This window comes from Nycticebus coucang, chromosome 9, assembly GCF_027406575.1.
Source record: "Nycticebus coucang isolate mNycCou1 chromosome 9, mNycCou1.pri, whole genome shotgun sequence".
NCBI lineage: Eukaryota > Metazoa > Chordata > Mammalia > Primates > Lorisidae > Nycticebus > Nycticebus coucang.
In genome coordinates, this window is record NC_069788.1 from 50,992,928 (window position 1) to 51,016,880 (window position 23,953).

The 23,953-nt window shown below is 38.0% G+C and overlaps 3 non-coding genes and 1 pseudogene across 3 annotated transcripts; 3 read left to right on the plus strand and 1 right to left on the minus strand.

Annotated features, from left to right (window-relative positions):
- Positions 1–10,266: 10,266 nt before the first annotated feature.
- TRNAA-AGC (transfer RNA alanine (anticodon AGC)) lies at positions 10,267–10,338 on the minus strand. Its single transcript has one exon. It is a non-coding gene; the product is annotated as a tRNA-Ala (tRNA).
- Positions 10,339–11,843: 1,505 nt separating this feature from the next.
- On the plus strand, positions 11,844–11,916 carry TRNAR-ACG (transfer RNA arginine (anticodon ACG)). The gene has a single exon. It is a non-coding gene; the product is annotated as a tRNA-Arg (tRNA).
- A 6,551-nt stretch (positions 11,917–18,467) lies between these two features.
- TRNAK-UUU (transfer RNA lysine (anticodon UUU)) lies at positions 18,468–18,540 on the plus strand. Its single transcript has one exon. It is a non-coding gene; the product is annotated as a tRNA-Lys (tRNA).
- A 3,815-nt stretch (positions 18,541–22,355) lies between these two features.
- LOC128594711 (transmembrane protein 183A-like) lies at positions 22,356–23,152 on the plus strand (annotated as a pseudogene).
- Positions 23,153–23,953: the final 801 nt, after the last annotated feature.

The following is a 23,953-nucleotide window of genomic DNA, read 5'->3' on the forward strand; positions in this document are numbered from 1 at the left end:
CACTTGTGCAAGCCTTGGCTTTGCAAGCAGGATTTGTCTTTATTTGCTGCCTTTTCAGGTTTTTTTTTTTCTATCATTGGCCCTCTTCATCGCTGAGTTTGGAAGTAACAGGCAGCATTCAAAGGCTTTGGGAACAAAATAGAACTGATTTTGGTATATCCACTCAACTCAGGAGTATACAAACAAACAAACAAACAAAAAAACAACAAAGAAAAGGACTAGGATGGCAGTATACGTGTAGTACCCAATTTTTTTTTTTTTAAATACAAACCGCTTTTTCCTTTGGGGTTTTCCATGCAATGTTATCCCAGCTATTTCAATTCTCTTTTTGTATAGAGTTAAGAACAACCAATTGAAGCTTGGAGAGGGACTATTAGACTGTGGACATGGATTTTACTCCTGAGATAATTCAACTATGGGTGTGAAGGGAGATTGGGTGGGAGATGGATGTTTTCAACACCAGAAATTTGTGAAAGCATTTTATGAGTCCCAGCTATGCAATGTACAGGCCAAGCACAAAACAAAAATACAGGGTCCCGTATTCAAAGCACAGAGGAAAGTTGTCATTAAATGTACTAAAATACAAGATTCCTGGGTCTCTAAAAATAGCCAGGTGTTGTGGCAGGAGCCTGCAGTCCCAGCTACTTGGAAGGCTGAGGCAAGGGAATCACTTGAGCCTGGGAGTCTGAGGTTGCTGTGAGCTGTGATACCATAGCACTCTACCAAAGGTGACAAAGTGAGACTCTGTCTGGAAAAAAAAAAAGAAAGAAAGAAAAATACTAAGAGATTTTAAGTGTTGTCATCACAAAAATAATTGTGAATTAATGCATGTTAATTAGCTAGATTCATCCATTCCACAATATATACATATTTCAAAGCATCATGTTGTACATGATAAATACATAATACATAAAATTTTGTTAACTGAAATGCATTTTTTTTTTTTTATTGTTGGAGAATCATTGAGGGTACAATGAGCCAGGTTATACTGCTTGCGTTTGCTGGGTGAAGTCCCTCTAATAATAGTGTCCCACCCCCAAGAGGTGTGTTACACTCTATGGCCCCATGCCTCCTCCCTCTTTTCCTCTCTCCCCTCCCCCACTCCCCCTACTCCACCGTGTACTAGCGTCAATTGTCCTCATATCAGAATTGAGTACGTTGGATTCTTGTTTCTCCATTTTTGTGATGCTTTACTAAGAAGAATGTATTTCAACTCCATCCAAATTAATACAAAAGATGTAAAGTCACCATCTTTTTAGTGGCTGTATAGTATTCCATGGTATACGCATACCACAGCTTGTTAATCCATTTCTGGATTGGTGGGCGTTAGGCTGTTTCGCAATTGTAAATTGAGCTGCAATAAACAGTCTAGTGCAAATGTCCTTATGGTACTTTTGTCTTTAATTTTTTTTTCCTTCTGGGTAGATGCCCAGTAATGGAATTACAGGATCAAATGGGAGGTCTAGCTTGAGTTCTTTGAGGGTTCTCCATACTTCCTTCCCAAAGGGTTGTATGAGTTTACAGTCCCACCAGTAGTGTAAAGTGTTCCCTTTTCTCCATAAACATGCCAGCATCTGCAGCTTTGAGTCTTTGTGATGTGGGCCATTCTCACTGGGTTAGGTGATATCTCAGGGTGGTTTTGATATGCATTTCTCTAATAATTAGGGATTATGAGAATTTTTTCATATGCTTGTTAGCCATTCGTCTGTCTTCTTTAGAGAATATTTTATTCATCTCACTTGCCCATTGATAAAAGGGATCGTTGCCTTTTTGTTGTTATTGTTGCTTAATTTGAGTTCTTGGTAGATTCTAGTTATCAAGCTTTTGTCTGATTCATGCAAATATCTTTTCCCATTCTGACAGTTGTCTATTTGCTTTGGTTGTTGTCTCCTTAGCTGTGCAGAAGCTTTTCAGTTTAATTAAGTCCCATTTGTTCATTTTTGTTGTTGCAATTGCCAGGGAAGTCCTTATAAAATCTTTTCCCAGGCCAATATCATTAAGTGTCTTTACCACACATTCTTTGAGGATTTTTATTGATTCATGCCTTATATTTAGATCTTTTATCCATTTTGAATCAATTTTAGTGAGTGAAGAAAGGTGCGGGTCCAGTTTCAGTTTTTTACACATGATTATCCAGTTCTCCCAGCACCATTTATTGAATAGGGGTTCTTTCCCGCAGTGAATGTTCTTGTTTGGTTTATCAAATATCAGGTGGCTGTAAGATTTTAGTTTCATATCCTGGTTTTCTATTCAGTTCCAAATGTCTGTGTCTCTATTTTTGTGCCAATACCATGATGTTTGATCACTATGGCCTGCGCTCTTAAATTGAATCATAACGTCTTTTCCAGATGAGTGAGTGATTAGGCATATTACTATCAGGTGTAAGAAAATTTGGATTTTTGAAGGCATTAACATTAAGTAGGTTTCCCAAAAGCAAGTTGGAATCCTGCTCAAAAAAACTGAAATTAGGTTCCTACTGTCGCTAATTCGACACTAAATATTTAATGTAGCTGGAGACAAGTGGATAATAGTGATAGCAGTGAGTACATCACTGCTATAATAAAGCAATCCCTTAAGGGGTAAAATGATTGGTCACATAGCTTGCAGCTAACATGTAGCAGGGCAAGTTTCAAAGCCAGGCACACCTCCTCTAGAGCTCCAGATCTTTAGAGATAGGAATCAAAATGAAGCTTGAAAAAGAATGATTTTTGGATTCATTTTGTCTTTGAAAATGTCAGTATTACTCGTAGGGAGAGAGATGGTCCTACGTGATTTTGCAATTTCAGACAATCCTTTATCTATAACCCTAGATATCCATTGGGAGACATGAAATCTCATAATCTAGCTCAGAGCCAGATAATGTTTGCTAAATAATTGGCTGGAGGATGGCAAGGAAAAGGTAGCACCTTGTCCTCAGTCATTCTCAGGACTTGTACTGTGGATATGCCTGGCTTTGAAACTTGCCCTGCTACATGTTAGCTGCAAGCTATGTGGCCAATTATTTTACCCCTAGTTGGATTTATCTTATTAAAACTCTTGAGAAGCAGAAACAAAAATACAAACTTCCCAGCTCATACCACAAGTTAACAGAAGTTTTGCACCATTTTTCTTTTATACTCCTTGTTTGTGAGTTAATCAGCTAAAGACATCTGGAATAAGACTGTAGCATGCAGCCATTGGATAAAAACAAAACAAAACAAACAAAACAAAAAATGTATTTTTTTTCCTTTGGGTATAAAATGAACAGAGGCTGCTAGGTGAAAAATAAAAAGTTTTATTGTCAGATAGAAATTACCTTTCCCTGACTAATTCAGCAGAAAAGATTTATATTCCTATTGATATCTTTCTATTGAAGTCACAGTAGCTTTGAAAACCTTAAAAATGTCAATCATTGGGCCAGAAATATTAAAGAGTACCTGGGTAATAAAAAGAAGAGGAAAAACAGGCAGAGGAAGTGACTTCCCTTTTATGAGACTGTAAAGGTTCTAGGCTTGTGAAATAGTCAACTTTTTCTGGATAATGTATAATATTCATTTTTACACAAAAATACTTTCCTTCTTCCCCATAGGTTGTCCTCTGTTTGATGATGGCTGATGTTCACAGAAAATATTTTATTTGTATATTTAAAAGGGAGTAAAAAATCTGCCAAGTCAGGAAACAAAAGAAAATTAGATAGTATGAAATATTTTAACATATGTAGGCTACTTAATTCATTCAAAACAGATTTGTTTAATTTTTTTCACTTACCATTTTAGGAGGTACTCTCGTTCATTGAAAGTCATTGTTCCCTTGTCCAATGTCCATCTACCCAGTCACCTAGAAAGGATTGGTATCTGCTAACCAACCCTTTTGATGGCAGTTAGTGTGAAGGTTGAGGTGAAGGAAGGAGACCAGTAGAAAAATCAGTGAAAAAATACTATGTTTCTCTGGTACTTTTCTGGTTTTGATTATCATACTATGATCACTTAAGATGTCAAGATTAGAAGACTCCAGAATGGTATTTGTTATATCAGTGAAGAAGAAATCCTTAGATTTCAAAAGAGGGGAGCTGCCCAGCTGAATACAGATGTGGGATTTCACCCCAAAGTTATTGTTGGATCATTGCAAAGAGGTAACAAGTATTGCAACAAATATGAAAATGTGAAGAAAGGGATCATGGGATTTCTATGGCCCTGGCAGCTTACATGTTTTTTTAGCTACTGACATTCTTATAAGGAGCTCAAACATGAATGGCCATGAACATACTACTGAAAAGAAAGTGTAGAGGAAGTGTAAGAAGAGAAACAGCTGCAACACCTTCCCCCCCTTTGCTGCAAAAGTTACTTAATGATCTAACTAGTTATCGGGTAAGTCACATCAGCCAGTCTTTCCCTGGTTCTGAGGCCATGAAGGTCATCACTACCCTGGGCTGAAGAAAAAACAGTAGATGGAACATGTACAGATTAGAAATGTGACAAAGAGTCCTACAGCTGGAGATTACAGGGATGGATGATGTATAACTAAAAATAGTAACTTTATGAGAGGGGATAAGAACTCTGTGAAAATCCCTCAAAGTAAGGCAGGCTTTGAGAATGATCTCTCTGTCTTCCTGGGATTCTGAATCTTGATAATAAAGAACAACTTTAATCCGCATAAGTGTTTGGCTCTTGCTCCTAGCTCTGGTATCCCAGTTATACCTTGTATTCCTGACTATGACCTTGTGTTTGTCCTGGCACCCCTCCCTGAGGATTATGAAACATGATCTTTGCCAAATCCTTTTATATTCTAATCGAGAATGAATGCTCAAGATAATTGGTATATATACCAAAAATAAAAGAAGATTAGATAAAGCCAAGTTGGATATATGAGAAGTCTCTGTATTAATTTTATATCTTTTCCATATGCCTAAAGTTAGCTCTAAATTAAAAAGTCTAAAAACTGCACTGGAAATGGTGGACACTAAAGAAGAATTTTCATGAACCCTTGTTTTCTTTCTATTTTTCTCCTTCTTCAATAGTAATAAAAAAATAGAAGACAAAGTGAACAGCTTCATTAATATGATAGTACATTTGTCTTGATATCAGAAAAACCTGCATAAATCAGTTCTATTATTACTCCCTATCTTGCTTCTTCTGTGAAGACAACTATCTGGATGATGTCAAGACTCACAGGATAAAAGTGGGGCAATATTACATGCAATCCATTGAGTCATGTGTTTACTTTTCATGTTAGCAAGAAATGAGTATATAAATGAATTTTTAAAAATTGAAGGATGGCTGAGTTGGTGTTCATGGAAGTATGGTTTGGAGAGAGCTGAGAAAAGAACCCCTCAGCTTCCAGGCAGAAAAAAACTACCTAAAGGAAGTTGAGTAACCCAGGCAAACCCATTTGTTTTTTGTGGGTCCCCTGTCTGTGTGAATACTTTGATTAAAATATGTTTTACAAAATGTATGTGATCCTGTGAAGTTCTTGTGGTTTATTGACAAATATTTAGAATAATGGGCACTTATGTACTTAGGTACATATGTGGTTATTGTCTAATTAGTACCCAAGAAGATTTTTCATAGTGTTTAGGGACTATCTCATACTTTTCAGTCCAGAAACTCTTTATGTTATTTATTGTCAAATACTCTTTCTGGCTAATTTTGCGTCTCCTACCATGAGCAAAAGATAGCAACATTGTTATTACTCACAATGTCATGGCCCTTTGTATACTGTTGGCATTGAAACAATACGGATCTTCCTGCCCCCACCATTCTTTAATGCAATTTCTTAGTATTTTTTGCATCCTTACTCAGGAAACTGCATTAACTATCCTTCCACCTATAAAACTATGGTTTTCAATTTCTCTTTTGAAGTTTGTTACTGTGACTGTGTTAATGATGACCAAAAATGCAAGTCATACAGAGTATGCAGGGAAAAGTGTACAGATTAATTTTTTTGACCAAGTTAAATTTGCTGTTTGGAATTTTATAGCCTACATATAGAACAACGCATCTAACCATGTCTTCTTTTATATTTTTTGGGCTATAATCACTGGACTCCTAAAATGTTACTTCTTTCAATATGAATGGTTTATTTATCATTGGCATATGAACACCAGTGAGGAGACTGGTGAGAGAACCATAGCAAGAGCAAAAAGAGTATTCCATTTGTACAAAAAAGTCCATTCCTTATCTGGCACAGCTAAAGATCTACCTAGGAGAACATGATAACATGACATCATTATATCGATTGGATACAAGAAAGGAAATTGAGTAGAAAAGCCCAGAGGCATGGCAGAACAGTAGTCTCAAAAGTTATTGCAGGTCTTGGAGGGACCATGCTTGGAAGACAGTCTGATATGTGGCCCAGAGCCTGTAGAAAAGGAGGAGTGACCACTCTGCTTTCCAATAGTGGGTTACATACAGAGTAAAGGATAACTGCCATCACTCTCTCTAGTGTTGGGTATTGTAGACCATGGGTAGCGTGACAGGGCATGTGGACCTGTGAGAGCTAACATATGGGCTACACACATGGCTGAATCTCGAATGTCAGGAATCATATACCTCTTTTTTGTTCTTACAAATGTGATTTATGTTCTTCCAAACCATAACATATAAGGTTGTTGGAATTTATCTTTTACATGGAAAAATACTTTGTATTTTGTCAACAGGAATATTAAAGGACAGATTCAGTAGGGGAAAGTAGGCTCAGGATACCAAGAGAATGATTCATTCAACATTTCATTACTGAAGGGTCTTCTCTGCTCTGATTTAGGCATGGAAGCATGTGGAAGAATCTGGGTATAATCTCATAAAGGAATGCTCAAAGTATGAATTAAACATTGTTCTTAGAGATGGAGAGAAGAGTGGTATGATGGTAGCAGAGAGAAAGTAAATAGACACAGGCTTTATTGTCTTGTTGGATTTGGGAAGCAAGCAAGTAAGGAGAAACAAAAGAAGCCACATCACTTACCAAAGAGGAGTAGCAGAAAAGGGAGGTTTTATGTTCTAATTGGGGGTGGAAGAGACAAGAGTTTGGTTTTGGACAAGCTAAGTTCAAGGTATTTGAGGCAAATGCTTGGGCAGATGTCCGGTAGTGTGCTCAGGTGTGAAGAGCTGAATTTAAAAGTGGTCAAAAGGTACATATGTGTGAAGAGCCAGTAGACTGACTACTGAAAAACATCCTCTGGGATTTAGGCATTGGAGTCTCACTAATAACATTTGTAGAAAATAAAAAAAGTGAGCTGTCTCTAGACAGATTTTAAGCTTGAGATGTATAGTGGTTATCATTATATTCTTGGAAATTCCTAAGAAGTAGCCTAGAGAAATCCCATTTCCTGCCACTAGGTTTCTGGTGGCTCTTGACTCTTTCTTACCCAATTGTGCCCACTTATGAATCTTTGCTTTTATTCCAAAGATACCCCTGAGTTGCTTTTGAAATCCAGAGAAATGGATTAGGCTTGCCATATGTCTCTCAAAGTTGGCTTATGGAACTGACAGTACAAAATAACAGAACACAGAGGTGTGATGGGATTCATTGAATTAATAAGAGGAGCCACAGAAGACACTTTGTGTTCCAGACACTGTCCTCTCTGCTCCCAATGTGTGGTAAAAACCCAATGTACACTTCATAAAGTGGAGTCAATTATCCAAGTTAATAGAGTTTCCAATAATACGAAGAGCCTCAAATGACTCTTATCATTTATATCAGCTATCATTATATCAATATATCAGTTTCAAGTTCTATTCCTAGATGGAAACTATTGCATACTAAAACTGCTAAACCAATCAGTGTTTAAGTTGAAGAGACAGGAGGTAAAAATTCAGTTACTGTGTTCTTAGGGTATAAGAGTGAGAAAAGCTATTCCAATAATGAGCTCTTAATTCCTGACCCCTGTGTTCTAGTGGTGAAAATGGCTACTGAGTCACTGCATGTAATGCCTCCTGTTGAATAAATAGTCATCATTTCTGTATACAGTATTACCTCCCAACTAGCATCATATCATTATTCATTGACCATTCCATCAATTCTTTAGATTAGCTGCTGCTGGATTTGATCAAGTTTCCTGAATTTTATGGTAAAGAACCCATGGACACACTTTTTTAGACTACATAATCAGTGCTTGGAACAAATGTAATGTTCTGAGTTCTAAGGTCTTCAAAAGGACATGCCCACATATTCTTGATATGGCTTTGCCTTTCTTGCCCCTAATGATTTTGCTGGCACTGCCATCCATAATTTTAAAGAATGCCTTAGTCACTGTCATTACATTCCTCATAGCAACTGAGTTTCCAAAATGGTTGTACCAATCTTGGCCAGTAAAAAGTTACTCATTCACTGTTAGCAACTCTTACTAACATATTTGGCAAAAGCTTTCGTCCAGGATGGCAAATTCCAGAAACAAAGTCCACATCAGAACAAAAATAAGGGAAACATCTGGTTTTGGTGATCTCAGAACATCCTTTCCACCTCATAATGATTAAGACAAGTTGTTTTCTTGTTTTAATGAGGTCCAGAGCAGGAGAGCAGAGGCTCCTTTGAAGCTGAGGCTTGCCTACAGCTCCTTTCCAAGCTGAGGTTTGCTGAATTCCTAGTCCCTTAGAAGCAAGATATCAAAAACCTATTAACCACAAGTTCTTGATTTAGCCCTCTTGATTTAGAGGGCTGGGGACTTCCAGAGCTCCAGCAGGCAGTCAGGCTTAAGCTCCAACTTACGTAAGCCTTTCTTTTTATTTTATAATAACAGTGAAAATCACTCTCAGGGTGGAGATTTAAAATGCTAATGCTATCTACAGTCCATGAGGTATGTAGAGCTACTGCACATTCACTAAAAAAAACCCTTCCTATATTTAACATAACCTTTTCCTTTAGAAAAGCCTTATAAAACCAATTCTCACACTACACTCAGGGAGCAACGCAAATTTTCCTTTCTCGGTTACTGGCTCCCGTGTGCACATGCTAAATACGTTTTTTTTTCTTTGTCACACGTCTGATGATCCTTCTTGATTTCCATCCTGGGAGATTATAAGAACCCAGGAGCGTCGGTAACAATCATATTAAAATCTTCGCCCAGGAAAGAGCTTTCGCGCGTGCTTCAGAACAAGCCGCGTATGAAGACAAACGCCGACGCATGGAACTGCACCGCGCCTGCGCTGCATCAGGCCAAACATTCCCAGGCTGCTACTGAGCAGGTAACAACTAGCCACACCCTTTTATTCCGGGACGCACCGCTTTCGGAACTATAGCCATTGTTAATGCCAAGTATAATAATACTTGCGATAACCAATTTGCCGTGCCTACTGACTTGATATCCTCCAAGCGAACAAACCCGTGAGTTGTGGAGGTACCACCAATTTACACCCCACTAGTAATGTCTGAGGCTTCCAGTTGCCCCACATCCCCATTACCTGTTGGTATTGCTGATTCTTAATTTTAGACATTACACTTTTTGTATGCGTTTTGCCCATTTATGTAGCTTCTTTGTGAAGAACAAACACTCAAGGCTTTTGCCTATTTAATTTTGTTTTCAAAATTTTTCCTTTTGAGTCATAGGAATCTTTTATATATCCTGGATACCAGTCCTTTGTGAATACTCATGCATTTATTGTCAAGGAAGAGGAGGCTTGAGAGAACGTGTAAGCAGAAGAGAAAAGAACCGTAGAGAGGGAGATGTTGAAGTCACGAAAGAAAATTCTTCTTAGAATTTTTCCTGGTGGTGGCAAAGATCCGAACCTCCCAGGTAATTTTCTGGGAAGGGAATCTTGGAACGGACTGATGGGAGTGAAAGTGACAGGAGCAGAAAATTTTTCGTTTGATTAACAATTCAGTTATCATTTTCCTGGTGCCACAGGGTAATAGAATTCTGTTTAAGTAGTTGTAATGTTTGATTTAGAGTTCTTTTTTCTTCCAACTCTTAGGTTTTCAAAAAGCGCAGAAAATGGCATTGCCATTTTACGAAGTAACTCCATTAGCTCTTGGTTGTCTGTGCGGGTGTAGCTCAGTGTAGTGCAGTTTGAGGTGCGACAGCAAAACTAACCCATTTTTCCCCCCTTCTTTGCAATTTCATGGACAGAAGATTCCTTGTTAACGAGGTACTTAGCAGCCTAAGGGGACGATATTTTTCTTTTTTTTTAAGTCAACTTTCACTTTTTCACTTATGGAAAACAGTTTATGACTTCTTTTTGGTGTACCCTAAATACCAATATAACTATTCTTGGACTTTTGGGTGATTGTTATTAAAAGTAAAAAAGGAGAGTTACTTGAACTCAAGTAGTGCAACAATACTTAGGAAGATCCAACACATGGAGGTGCTGGGGATCGAACCCAGGGCCTCGTGCATGCTAAGCACGCGCTCTACCACTGAGCTACACCCCCTACGGAGGAACTCTTGTGTGTGTGTTTCATGCAAGAGGTTACTAGCATTATTTGCTATTGTTCCACTACTTAACTGTGATTAATATCCATTCTGTTCAATTCTTTTTCTTTTCTTTATTTTAAAATCATAGCCGTGTCCATTAATGCAATCGTGGGGTACAATGTACTGGTAAAGCCTCGTGTTCATTCTGGGCTGAAAGATTCTGCCAGTGCAAATAGGATCTTTCGTAACTAGAGGACCCTCAAAAAAAGACTACTCCCAGCAAACTTCCCGAATGGCAGTCCGGGTCCACTACTAAGGAGAATCCCAGGATGAAATACTTTTAAGTAATCAGCCTCTTTCCTTTCTGTCTACTATGTTTCCAGAAAACATAAATGGTAGTGCGAAAAATACAAAGACAAGTGGCAGGAGAGGAAATTCGGATGATATGATTTTTTGCGGACATAATCCTGAAGCAGGAAACAGAGATTGAGTGTGGAATCAGAACTGAGGACAATCTCAGTACCTGAAACGCTTGAACCAGCTGGAAGGTGGACGCGGACTTGCCATTCGACCCACCGCGGCGTGAAGTTCAATTCGTCAGTTCAGCTGAAGTCAGTGGCTGACTCTGGACTGAGAAGCACTTTATTCTGAGTCCGTACTGCTGCAATGTATGTTGAAGACGTGCGGTCTTCTTCGGACTTTCCTGGTGGATGCAGTAACTTTTACCTAGTCTTTGGTGAGTGGGTCTTAGTTAAGACTAACAGAAATGAAGGTCCTACAATCGCAAACCATGCTATTCAGGCTACATTCCAATTACTCTTCTAATGAAGTTACTAAACAGTGTCCACTTTCATAATTTTAGAAATTGTGAAATTTAACCCAATGGACTTTCTTTAATCAACTCTTAGACTAAAAAAACAACAAAATAAAAACAAAAACAAAAATCCCCACAGGAAAATAATATTAACATTTTATGAAACAGCCAAAGAAGCCGACTGTTGGGGCTATAGTTCAGTGGCGGAGCGTGTGTTTCAGTATGGGTGAGATCCCTGGTTCAATCCCTAGAACTTCCACTATTCCCTTAATTAAACCCATTTTGGGTGCGTGACTGGAAGAACTTTGGGTAACTCAAATGTGAGGAACGCGCAGAGGTTATAAAAACGAACTTTGAAAACAGTTGGAAGTTCAAGGGCCGGATGCTGTTAGCTGGCGGGAATTAGTAGATTTGCAAGATGGTTACACTTAAAGTCACAAGGGCTTTGTGCTTGATGCCGGATTTTGGTAGGGTAGTTATTCCAGTCGTTAAAGAATTGACTCTCTTTGGAGGTTTGCACACTCTTTGTCATAGAAAACACAACGCAGCACACGTTGAACAGAAATAAAATCGCAAGAGTGTCAGAGAGTAAAGAGTTAAATTCCTTCCTTTCCGCATTTCTGACATTTGCTCCCTGAATAATGACTTTCTGGTTTTAGGAATGCAAAATCAAAGTGGAAGGCGTAAGTTAAGACACTCCTGGTTGTAGGGCCAGTGGCGCAATGGATAACGCGTCTGACTACGGATCAGAAGATTCCAGGTTCGAATCCTGGCTGGCTCGATTGTGCAGGACTAATCTACCTCCCAGCTTCTGTGTGGGTTGTCCGTGATATTTTCTAGGGAAGGGGGAAAAAAAAATCCCACCATCTCCTTCCACAAATATCCCTGAGGTAGATGATGTAGCCCAAAAAGTGGAAACAAGCACAATAAACAAAGCATCACTAAAACCTGTCAACAAGTTCGTGTCTAAGCATGGCTCTACTTTGGGTAAATGTACCACAATCAGTACCATTTTTGTTTCCTTTTGGTGCTACTTTGTGTATCAAAGAGTACAATACTGTAAAAGCCAAATTTTACATGCAGAGCTTATTTTCTGAGTAGAAACAAACAATTGGATCTCTGTTTATTCTTTCAAAGGCATATAAGACCAAAAACAGTAAAAGTCAGCCACTTACAGAGAAAAATAAAAAAGACAAAACTTCCAACACTGGACTCCACGATGGCCTGTTTATTCAGCGAGCACTATAATCACCTAAATCACCAGACCATCCAAGGGTGTTGCTCTTGGAATCTTTCAGTTGAGAAATACTTTTACAAAGCTGTGTGTATTTCAGGGCAGATACCAAGTAAAGACTTCTTTTGAATTCCTTTTTGAGTGAATCGGCTGTCTTTCTCTTTGATTCCTCCTCCCCCCACCCTCACCCCCCAACTCCTTACAGAGCCCGCAGAAAACAGAAGCTTGCACTTGGTGTTTTTTATTCCACAGCACCAATGCTTATTTTCCCTCTTCCTCTTTGAAACTTCACTAAATTACAAGTGGAGGCTCCATATGGCCTCAGATAACTTAAGGCACTGGGCTGTGTGATGAGAGATTAAAAGTTTTCAAAGAGCACAAAGATTCTGACTACATGGTCCTTGAAAGAATCCATATTCTGGACTTTTCCCAGGGGAAAAAAATAGTTAATACTTAGGGCCTCCAAATCCCATCTCTGGCCCTCACAGGACCAGCTTCTGTTTGGACCTTCAGATTTGTCTTTCCCTCTCTGGTCAGTCTCCATAGTACCACAGGTTTCCCACACCATCACAGTGGGGACAGTGTAAGCTTACTGCTCTTGATTACTAAAGTAGAAAATGCTAGGGGTGGAGGAAGGTAGGTACAAAGAGGAAGATCCAAATGGCTGTCTCCAGAAATCTAGGTCTAGTGAAAAGAGAAGACCCCCTTCCCCAAGAACAAAACCTTCAGCTAAAAAAGGAAAAGTAGCAAGTGTCTGCCACAAACAAGCACAGTTCTGGCACTGTTTGAACATGATGAATCATCTATGAAGCAAATTTATGAAGATGTCTACTAAGCACTGTTGCATCTGAGTTTGGATTTCTGCAGACAGCTTACAACTGTAGATCTGGATTTTCTTGAGACTGGAGAAGGCCTCTGAAGTGAGGATAGCAGAACACTGAAAAGGAATTAGGGAATTTGGAGGCATTGATATGTGTTTCTGAAAAACAGAAGAATCGTTTGCCCTTCAGATACTTTCCTACCTGTCAGCTTGCTGCAAGGTCCACTTCACAGCTGATTTCTTCTTGGGCACTTGTATTCCAGCCAGGGAAAGTTCCAGGAATGGGATATTTTCTTGCAGTTTCAAATTGACCCTTTGCTCCAACTTCCTCCTCTCCTCCCTACAAGTCTGCCTGAAAGACAACAAAGGTAGTGAAGAAAGATTCAAACAAAAGTTTAATGCTGCCTGGGGAGATTTAGGTCCTTATGGAGGAGATAGGACCAGAAGTGGAAAGAATTACCAAAACCTGTCATGAAATGCAAAGCAATAGATAGTGTCTAACAAACGTGGGGCAGCAACTCCATCTGGACCTGCAGCTTTCACTGAAGTTTGGATTTGAAAGACAGTAGGCTAGACAGAGAGGAAGAAGGAGTCTTCTACCCAAGATGAATAGTCTCTTTCAGATGGAATTCTCTCTGGAATGAGAAGGTAAGGGAGATGTATGGCCTGGGGCACTATCTAGGAAGCAAACTAACATTTTGTGCACCTAGAGAGCTTTGCAAACTTGGTCTGACACTGAGTGCAATGCTTTCAGGTTTTCACTACTATTTTGTGTGATAGTCAACTCGTGTGAGTTTTCAATGAAGATGGAAAGCATGGTCTAGGTAAGACACACTGGACAGTTCTATGTATTAACTGAGAAAGTTGCCCACAGATATACAAGACATAATCTCTGAATACTACCAGAAACCTTATGCCCAGAAATTTGACAATGTGAAGGAAATGGACCAATATTTGGAATCACACTCTCTTCCTAGACTTAGCCCAGATGAAATAGATCTCCTGAAAAACCAATTTCAAGCACTGAGGTCAAAGAAACAATAAAAAAATCTCTCAACAAAACAATGCCCTGGTCCGGATGGCTTCACACCAGAATTCTATCAAACCTTCAAAGAAGAGCTTATTCCTATACTGCAGAAATTATTCCAAAAGATTGAGGAGGAAGGAATCTTTCCCAACACGTTCTACAAAGCAAACATCACCCTGATGCCAAAACCAGGAAAAGACCCAACTAAAAAGGAGAATTTCAGACCAATTTCACTAATGAATATAGATGCAAAAATTCTCAACAAAATTTTAGCCAATAGATTACAGCTTATCATCAAATAAGTCACACATCATGATCAAGTAGGTTTCATCCCAGGGATGCAAGGCTGGTTTAACATATGCAAGTCCATAAACATTATCCACCATATTAACAGAAGCAAAAACAAAGACCATATGATCCTCTTAATAGATGCAGAAAAAGCATTCAATAAAATCCAGCATTCTTTTCTAATTAGAACACTGAGGAGTATAGGCATAGGTGGTACATTTCTTAAACTGACCGAAGCTATCTATGACAAACCCACAGCTAATATTTTACTGAATGGAATAAAACTGAAAGCTTTTCCTCTTAGAACTGGAACCAGACAAGGTTGTCCTTTGTCACCATAGTGCTGGAAGTTCTAGCCAATACAATTAGACAAGACAAGAAAAGAAAGGGCATCCAAATGGGGGCAAAGGAGGTCAAACTCTCCCTTTTTGCTGATGATATGATCTTATACTTGGAGAACCCTAAAGACTCAACCACAAGACTCTGGGAAGTCACCAAAAAAATATAGTAATGTCTCAGGATATAAAATCGATGTCCACAAGTCAGTTGCCTTTGTATATGCCAACAACAGCCAAGATGAGAGGTTAATTAAGGACACAACTCCCTTCACCATAGCTCCAAAGAAAATGAAATACTTAGGAATATACCTAACAAAAGAGGTGAAGGACTTCTATAAAGAAAATTATGAAACCCTAAGAAAGGAAATAGCAGAGGACATTAACAAATGGAAGAATATACCATGCTCATGGCTGGGAAGAATCAACATTGTTAAAATGTCTATACTTCCCAGAGCAATTACCAATTCAACACCATCCCTATTAAAATACCAACATCATACTTTCAAGACTTGGAAAAAATGATTCTGCATTTTCTATGGAACCAGAAAAAAAACCCGTATAGCTAAGGCAGTTCTTAGTAATAAAAACAAAGCTGGGGGTATCACCATACCAGATTTTAGGCTGCATTACAAGGCCATAGTGGTCAAGACAGCATGGTACTGGCACAAAAATAGAGACATAGATATTCGGAATTGAATAGAAAACCAGGAAATGAAACTAACATCTTACAACCACCTAATCTTCGATAAACCAAACAAGAGCATCTACTGGAGGAAAGACTCCCTATTCAATAAATGGTGCTGGAGAATTGGATATCCACATGTAAAAGACTGAAACTGGACCCATACCTTTCTCCACTCACAAAAATTGATTCAAGATGGATAAAGGACTTAAATGTAAGGCACGAAACAATAAAAATCCTCAAAGAAAGAATAGGAAAAAACACTGGAAGATATCAGCTTGGGGAAAGACTTTATAAGGAAGACTGCCATGGCAATAGCAACAATAGCAATAATAAACAAATGGGATTTAATTAAACTGAAAAGCTTCTGTACAGCCAAGGAGACAACAACCAAAGCAAATAGACAGCCTACTCAATGGGAAAGGATATTTGCATATTTTGAATTTGACAAAAGCTTAATAACCAGGATCTACACAGAATTTCAATTAATCCACAAGAAAAAAACCAACAATCCCATACATCAATGTGAAAGAGAGATGAATAGAATCTTCTCTAAAGATGACAGATGAATGGCTAACAATGGCTTTCTTAAGCACATGAAAAAATGCTCATCATCCCTTATTATTAGAGAAATGCAAATTAAAGCCACCCTGAGATATCACCTAACCCCAGCGAGAATGGCCCATATCACAAAATCTCAAAACTACAGATGCTGGCGTGGATGTGGAGAGAAAGGAACACTTTTGCACTGCTGGTGGGACTGCAAACTAATACAACCTTTTTGGAAGGAAGTATGGAGAAACCTTAAGGAATTCAACCTAGACCTCCTATTTGATCCTGCAATCCCATTACTGGGCATCTATCCAGAAAGGAAAAGAAACCTTTTATTATAAAGACACTTATACTAAACTGTTTATCACAGCCCAATTTACAGTCGCTAAAATGTGGAAACAGCCTAACTGTCCTTCAACCCAGGAATGGATTGGTAAGCTGTGGTATATGTATACCATGGAATATTATTCAGCTATTAAAAAATGGACATTTTGCAGCATTTGTACTAACCTGGATGGAGGTGGAACACATTGTTCTTAGTGGAGCATCACAGGAATGGAGAAGTATGAATCCTATGTATAACTTTGATATGAGGACAATTAATGACAACTAATGACACGGTGGGGCATGGGGGATGGGGAGACCAGACAGAGAAGGAGGGAAGGGGTGTGGGCAAGGAAAAGAAAAAGAAAAAAAAAAAACAGAAAAGAAAAGAAAATAGTGACTAATTCTCACGTAAATTGGATTTAATTTTGACCAAAGTACATTACTTAAACATTAATTTTTAATTCAACTTATTAATATGTTGCTTAGGATATTGCATCCTCATTTATAAGTGAAATATGTTTGTAATTTCCCCTTTATAATAATATATTTTCTCCAATTTTAATATCAAGTGCATCCAGATTAAGTAGAATGATTGTGAAGTATTTCTTCTTTTTCTATTATCTATAAGATTTGGCATGATCTTTTTTTTGAAATTATCTTTTACTTTTATTTATAAATATGAGTTGTCTATTTTTTGAGACTTTGGAAAAAAAATAAGTTAACTGATTACTCCATCCAGTATGGATTACTCCATACTGAACCTCAGAGTCAAAGCTCAATAGACATATTCTTATCTGACAATGTGAATGTTACTTTCTTTGCATTATTATTATTATTATTGTTTAATATTTCGTTGCAGCAATCGTCTGATTTCTTTTCTGAATGTATTTATTGTCGTTCATTCTTTACGAGGTTTCTAGTCTTTATCTTAAACATTGTTATTGTTGTTGAATTTTTAAGTCTTTTTAATTTTGTGAAGGCAAAAAGTGGAAACTTAACAAACACATGTATATGTAAAAAAAAAAAAGTTCTTGACATACTAGCTATAGGGTCCCTCTTGCCTTGCTTTGGTTAAATTGTAAATAATGATAGGGAATATCTTTTCACTAAAGGATCTATTTATTTCTGTAACTTAAGTTTTTCATCTTAAAAATAAAAAGATATTCTCTGAGGTTCTTACTAGCCGTCAAGCTATATCATTGAATGATTTTTTTGTGTGTTTAACTTTTCACAATTAAAATTATATTGGTTATTTTATTGTACCTAGTCTAAAAAAGAAAGAAAGAAAGAAAGAAAGAAAGAAAGAAAGAAAGAAAGAAAGAAAGAAAGAAAGAAAGAAAGAAAGAAAGAAAGAAAGAAAGAAAGAAAGAAAAAGAAAGTTGCCCAGATTAAAATCTGACCCGTTTGGGAATCCCTGGCCTAGAAGGTGAAAAACCTACAAACTGGATGGAGTGTACCCAGTTATTGAAAAGATCTCATCCAGCAGGAGTCAGAATGAATCAGAGGAAAGAGGTAAAGGGGCAGGTGATTAAGGAGAGGGACAAGGCAAGGTTGGGGTTAACAAAGTAGGGAGAAGAGCTTTGTGTAGAATTTGGATAAATGAGTAGGTAGGGCATGTCCATGCTCTACATCTTTTCTGTGCCTCCTACAGGTATGAGAAAATATTGGAGTTCAGTGTGTTTTATTAAGGGAAATGGGCTGAAAACTTTTGTCCCAAAGGAAGATATTCCTCCTTTTTACTCAAACTTTGTGGGCTTTTGAGACTGTCTTTGGGGCTGTTTCCATAGTTGAGCTCTTCAGAATACATCTGTATGGCTGCGTTTTTGTTAGGAGTACAGTAGCTGCTGGTATTGGTGGCTTTAGAAAGAGCTACAAGGCAGCAAAGGGGCAGTAAACTAGTGAATGCAGAAGTAGGATCTGCTGGTTGCTTTTGGCTTGAATTTGTGGGGTACGTGGATAGGCAGTTGATTTTTAACATGTTGCCTTGGGAAAAAAGACTAAAATCTGACAATAACCAAATGTATTTGACTATATTAGGCTGTCAAAGAAACTTCTTGGTCAGAAGCCCAAGTAGCTCAGTTGGTAGAGCATCAGACTTTTAATCTGAGGGTCCAGGGTTCAAGTCCCTGTTTGAGCATAATGTTTGTGAGTTTTGTACCCCAGAAAAGTGTTCAGCTTTCTCTCTTGTGACCATTTGAATTTGAGCTGTTAGTTGGCAGAGGTAATTGATGACTGAAAGTATGAATTTGAGGTTCCCAGTTCAGAATTCTGTATGGAGGCAAACTATAAGCCAGCAAGATTTTGTTTGAAAGAGAGGAAAATGGATGAACCCTGAAAAAACAGACTCCTTGCTAGCATAGATGGTAGTTTGTACCAAGCTACAGGAAAAGAATGCTCTTCTGCACATCGATAGATTTCATTTTCTTTGTATGCCTTAGATGCAACCAGAAGGGAGGAGGCACTTGGGTCTGAAAGTGTGATTTAAGATGTCTACAAATCTAAGATGCAGTCTTGTGAAGGTTTTTGGTAAATATAGTCTCGCAGCCCTGAGACTGCAACTCCGAAGGATCCAACTGTGATTCCTATTAATTAGGCAGCTACAGATGACAGGGACAGTAGGTAGAACGAGAATTGAAAAGGTCCCAGTGTGGCTTAAAGATTGGGGCTCATCATGATAAGCTAAGGTGATGATGGCTCTAGATTTATTCTGGACAGCATAGTGTTCTTGGAACTTCCTTAGAAATCCCAGCAAGTAAAATAAATAAATAAATAAATAAATGGTCCCAGCAAGTAATTAGAAATCCAGGTGAGGTTATTGCTATCTCCTTTTGCCCTCATCTGCCCTTATGAGCCTCGTTTCATGTTCACAGAATTCCCATGAAGTAGTTTTTGAACTTGGAAGAGCCCCATTTTTTTTTTTAGCAAAACTTGTTTCTCAGTTGGTGCAAAAGTCTCATCAGACTGTTAAAATGTAAGAATGAGAAACAGAGCAGAGACAGATCTCACTAATGGAGAGAATTAAGATGGTGTCATACTCCAAAGCATGCAAGCATCTGTGTGGGGTGGCGGAATTGGGCTAGTTTTAACTTGGTGTCTTGGTGTAAAACACAACCAGGATGATGTCTAGTGTAACTGGAAATGATTACTTGGCATTTTGACCGGAACAAACTTCATTCCAAGTAGACTCTTCCAATAAGGAGGATTTTTTTTTCTTGTTAGCCTCCAGCTATCCCTCCAAAATTATTTCACCAACTTTTGTAGCAAGGCTCAGTCTTTCTTTGTACAGCATTATAGAAGCATCTTTTCAATGGAAAGCTGTGGAATTAACTCTTAAGTTACAGAAGTTTTTGAGGAACCCAACATTTTACTCAGAACATAGAACATAATCACGCCCGATATACTGTATTCAGAAAACCCCCAAACATATGTAGCATCTGCCTACCTTTTTATGTTCTGCATGAAAATAGAAGCCAATTGAGTGCTGTTTTAGAAGGAGTCCTAGAGAAAGCTCATTGGAATAGAATGTGAGTGTGTTGGAATATCATTGTACACACCAAGCATGATACCCTTATAAAAACTCTTTTACATGGTCCTGTGGTCCTGTTTGACATATATGGAAAGAGCAATGAAATATGTTCTAATATTTGTCTGATGTCATCAACTTTTAAATTTCATTGTTATAAGCCCAGATTTTGTTATAAGCCCAAATCATGAGTTCTTCTTTCATTATACTATATTCACAAATACCCAGACACAATTTAATGGTTCCCTTTTATTTCAGGTCATTCATTAGATGACAAAGACATAGAGACAGGGAATAAATACTATATAAAATTATTAGGTTTTTTCCCCCCACAAATGTTACCTTTTCAGTCCAGGACTATTGTAGGCATGCAAAATTTATTGTTTAATGACATTTCAACTTTCCATTTAGCATCTTTGACACAAGAATTTCCATCACAAGTAAATTAATTAACAGAAGTCAAATCAAGGAGTTCCTATCATTTTTGCAATTTGGAATAAAAAAGGACCAGAAGAAACAGAGAAATCACAAAGGAGTAGAACCAAGGAGTATGATGTCTTTTCACTCAAGACATGAAAACATCCTGTGCCACAGTGCTCTCACTTTCTTTATATAGTGGGCAGTGGAAGGATAAATTTGTCACTTGCTTTAACAATCTAATTTTGTTAAGAATCTCTTACAACAGAATAATACTTGCCAATTTTGAAGGAAAAAATAAAACATCTTCTAAAATATCTGAAAACTATTATCTGTAGGTAATGAACTGAGAGAAAACAGAATGTAGTAGGATTCTTAAAAGTTATTCCCTCCTAAACAATGATCATGATAGTGAGAGTTAGGGAGGGGAAACCTGAGATAGGAATTATGTTTACCATAAGAAATTATATTTGCTTATCAACTTCATGATAATTAACTCAATGTTTACTTTCTCATCGGACTTATTTAGAAAAATATTTCAGAACCTGTCTCCTACTATTTACCAGAGAAGATAAATTAGGTGATATTAGCAAATATATATATGTATTTATATATATATATACACATACACATATATCTATAGATATCATTGTATATTATGGTATAGGTATAAACTATATGTATACACAAAGACATAAATAATCACCTATTTATGAGGTATCATTTATCCATAAATTTTCCATGGATCATCTAATTTATAATAATTCTAACAACAGCAAGAATAAATACTGAACTCAGATTAAAATCAGATTTTTGTCTTACTTTAGAGACTCTCCTCTCCAATACTTTATAACAGTATAATTCATGCTAAAAGTTATTTCTTGAAATTGATATTCATTCTTATTGTTACGTATGTCATTTTAGAAAACTAGAAAGCAAAGAAAATTTCCTTAGCATGATAAATTGTGTATATTTAAAACCGCAGTCATTATCTTACTTAAAAGAATAGTTTCTCCACATAAAGTCAGAACTAATAACAATAATATAAGAAAAAGAAAGTAGCACCAATATTGTGTTCTGATAATATAATTTCAAGAAAAAAATAGAAGCAACAAAAAAAGTTTCTATTAAGTAGAAAATAAATATGTACCAAGGTACTATTTATCTATCGTAATACAATAAATTGCAGTATTTTTTTTTTTTTATTGTTGGGGATTCATTGAGGGTACAATAAGCCAGGTTACACTGATTGCAATTGTTAGGTAAAGTCCCTCTTGCAATGATGTCTTGCCCCCATAAAGTGTGACACACACCAAGGCCCCAGCCCCCCCTCCCTCCGTCCCTCTTTCTGCTTTCCCCCCCATAACCTTAATTGTCATTAATTGTCCTCATATAAATTGCAGTATTTTATGAGCTGTAGTTGCTGTACAACTCTTCTGCCTCATTATAATTACTCATATAGACAGAATTCCACATCAGTACTACACTTTCATGATCGAATACACAAAAATCCTCAACAAAATATTAGCGAATCTAATGTACAATAGGAGGTTGGGCAAAGGGTAAGGGGCATATGAGAACTCACTGTACTCTGCTCGATTTCGCCGTGAACCTTAAACTGCTCTAAAAATTAAGATTGTTTTTTAAAAGGTAAATTAACAATACAAAGTTCATTCTCTCTGTTGTGTCATTCTGATGAACTAAAGCAGGGCACCCATTTTTTCCACAAATACCCATACACAATTTAATGGTTCCCTTTTATTTCAAGTTATACATTAGATGCATCATCTACTGGAAGAGCCAGATTTTCCTCTCAAATAGTTTAGCGACAAAAACATCTTTCATTCATGAGAGCACCTGGAAACATAAAGTTTCAGTGTAGATGGTCATACAGTTTTCAGTAGTCTCTGCACACTCACCACCTATTAAAAAGACAATATTGGGTGAGGGAAGGCCGTGGAACCTGGCAGAGCTGGCTGGCAACTCCCCAGGCAGGCTAGCCAGCTGGAGACATGGGCCAAGGTTCCCACCTGCTAGACCAGCCTTGCTCCAACACAGTCACCCAGCCCAAAGGAGGAAATCCACTCAAACTGTGGCCTCAGGACACCTGCTCTGGTTGAGGGACCATGGCAGATTATGCGAACTCGGATCTGGCAGTCATGAGGACTGGATGAGTCAAGAAAGTCATTGCCAATGCTGTTCAGCAGGAAGCAAAATCTCTTTGTGGCTCGGAAGCTTCCCAGTTTCCTGCAGAAGAAGCTCTTTCTGGGGCTGGTGAACCCCGTGACATCATTGGCATCAGTGATGACATTGATGCCTAGGAAGAAAGCATCCATGAGAGAACCATCTTCCAGAAAAAAGAAGAGCAAAAGGCACAAAGACCTAGATAGTGCTGGAGAAGTAGAGTATCCTATGGATATTTAGCTCTTGCTGGACTCCTATATCCATCCTGAGAACCTTGTGAATTTTGCCCTGATTTGAAGAGAATGCCTGGACTGTCACTTGCACTGCTGCCTTTTGGACCAGGTTGTGCTGAAGGCAATACACGCTGCATGCTTCTCTGCTTTTGTACCTGCGACCAGAATCAATGGAGAAACTGTGCTATCTCCCCACATGTGTGATCCAATCTTTCTAACTTATGTATCAGCCATTTGCTATTCAAATCTCCAAAAATCCAGCCATTTCAGAAAGCACTCCCCAGCACATTAAAGAATCCCAAATGCTTACTTTTCTGGTGCAGAAAGATTGTTGGGAACAGATAGGAACCAATGTGGGAATCCAATTTCAAGTTCAAAAAACAGTCCCCTAGTTAACGAGCAAGTATATGGGAGGATTGTAGCCTCCCATTCAGTATGAAGATGTTCACGCCAGCCCAGATCAGGACTGCAGCCTACTGCAGGTGACCACCCTCAATTTCATCTCTATTCCAGTTGTACATGGGAATGATATTTATTCTGTTTACTATCAATGTGAGCATGGACAGGAGACACCACCAAGTGAGACAGGTTTTCCAAGATGCTCCTGTCCATGATGGTTGGAATCTGTGCAGTGAACATAGTGTACAAATTATCTTGGACCTAGTGCACAGTGTTGGATGGACTCTTTGGTGGCACCCTCAGAGCATAGTTACTGCTTCCCATCCCTTGGGGGCAGCCTTGAGTCTAATACATTAGTAATCAGGTATTAATTGGAAAGGGGCAGCTGGATTGTTTTTCTGATTAGTAATGCACATGCTTTTCAGGTTTCTGGGACTCTTGTTAAGGGAAAGAGAAGTATTGAATCAAGAGGAAAAACAACTATGATTTATAAACATATTTTAATATAAAATTTGGATTTTAAAGAGTGGCTCTGTTTTTTGAGGTAAAACCCCATTTGGTGCTGTGCGATTTGTTGTTCTTTATTCTTTTATCTCAGAGAAAGTGGTTGATCTTGCTCTAGGGAAAAATTAAACTTTTAAGTCTCCAAATACGGGTGTTTCAGCATTCCCTATGAATCAGAGGAACTTCAGAGGCCTAAAATTGTTCCTACTGTTGCTTCCAATTTAGCTGCCCCTCAAATTCAAGTGAATATTTTCTCTTCTTTCTTTACCCTTCTCCAGACAGGGTTCTTA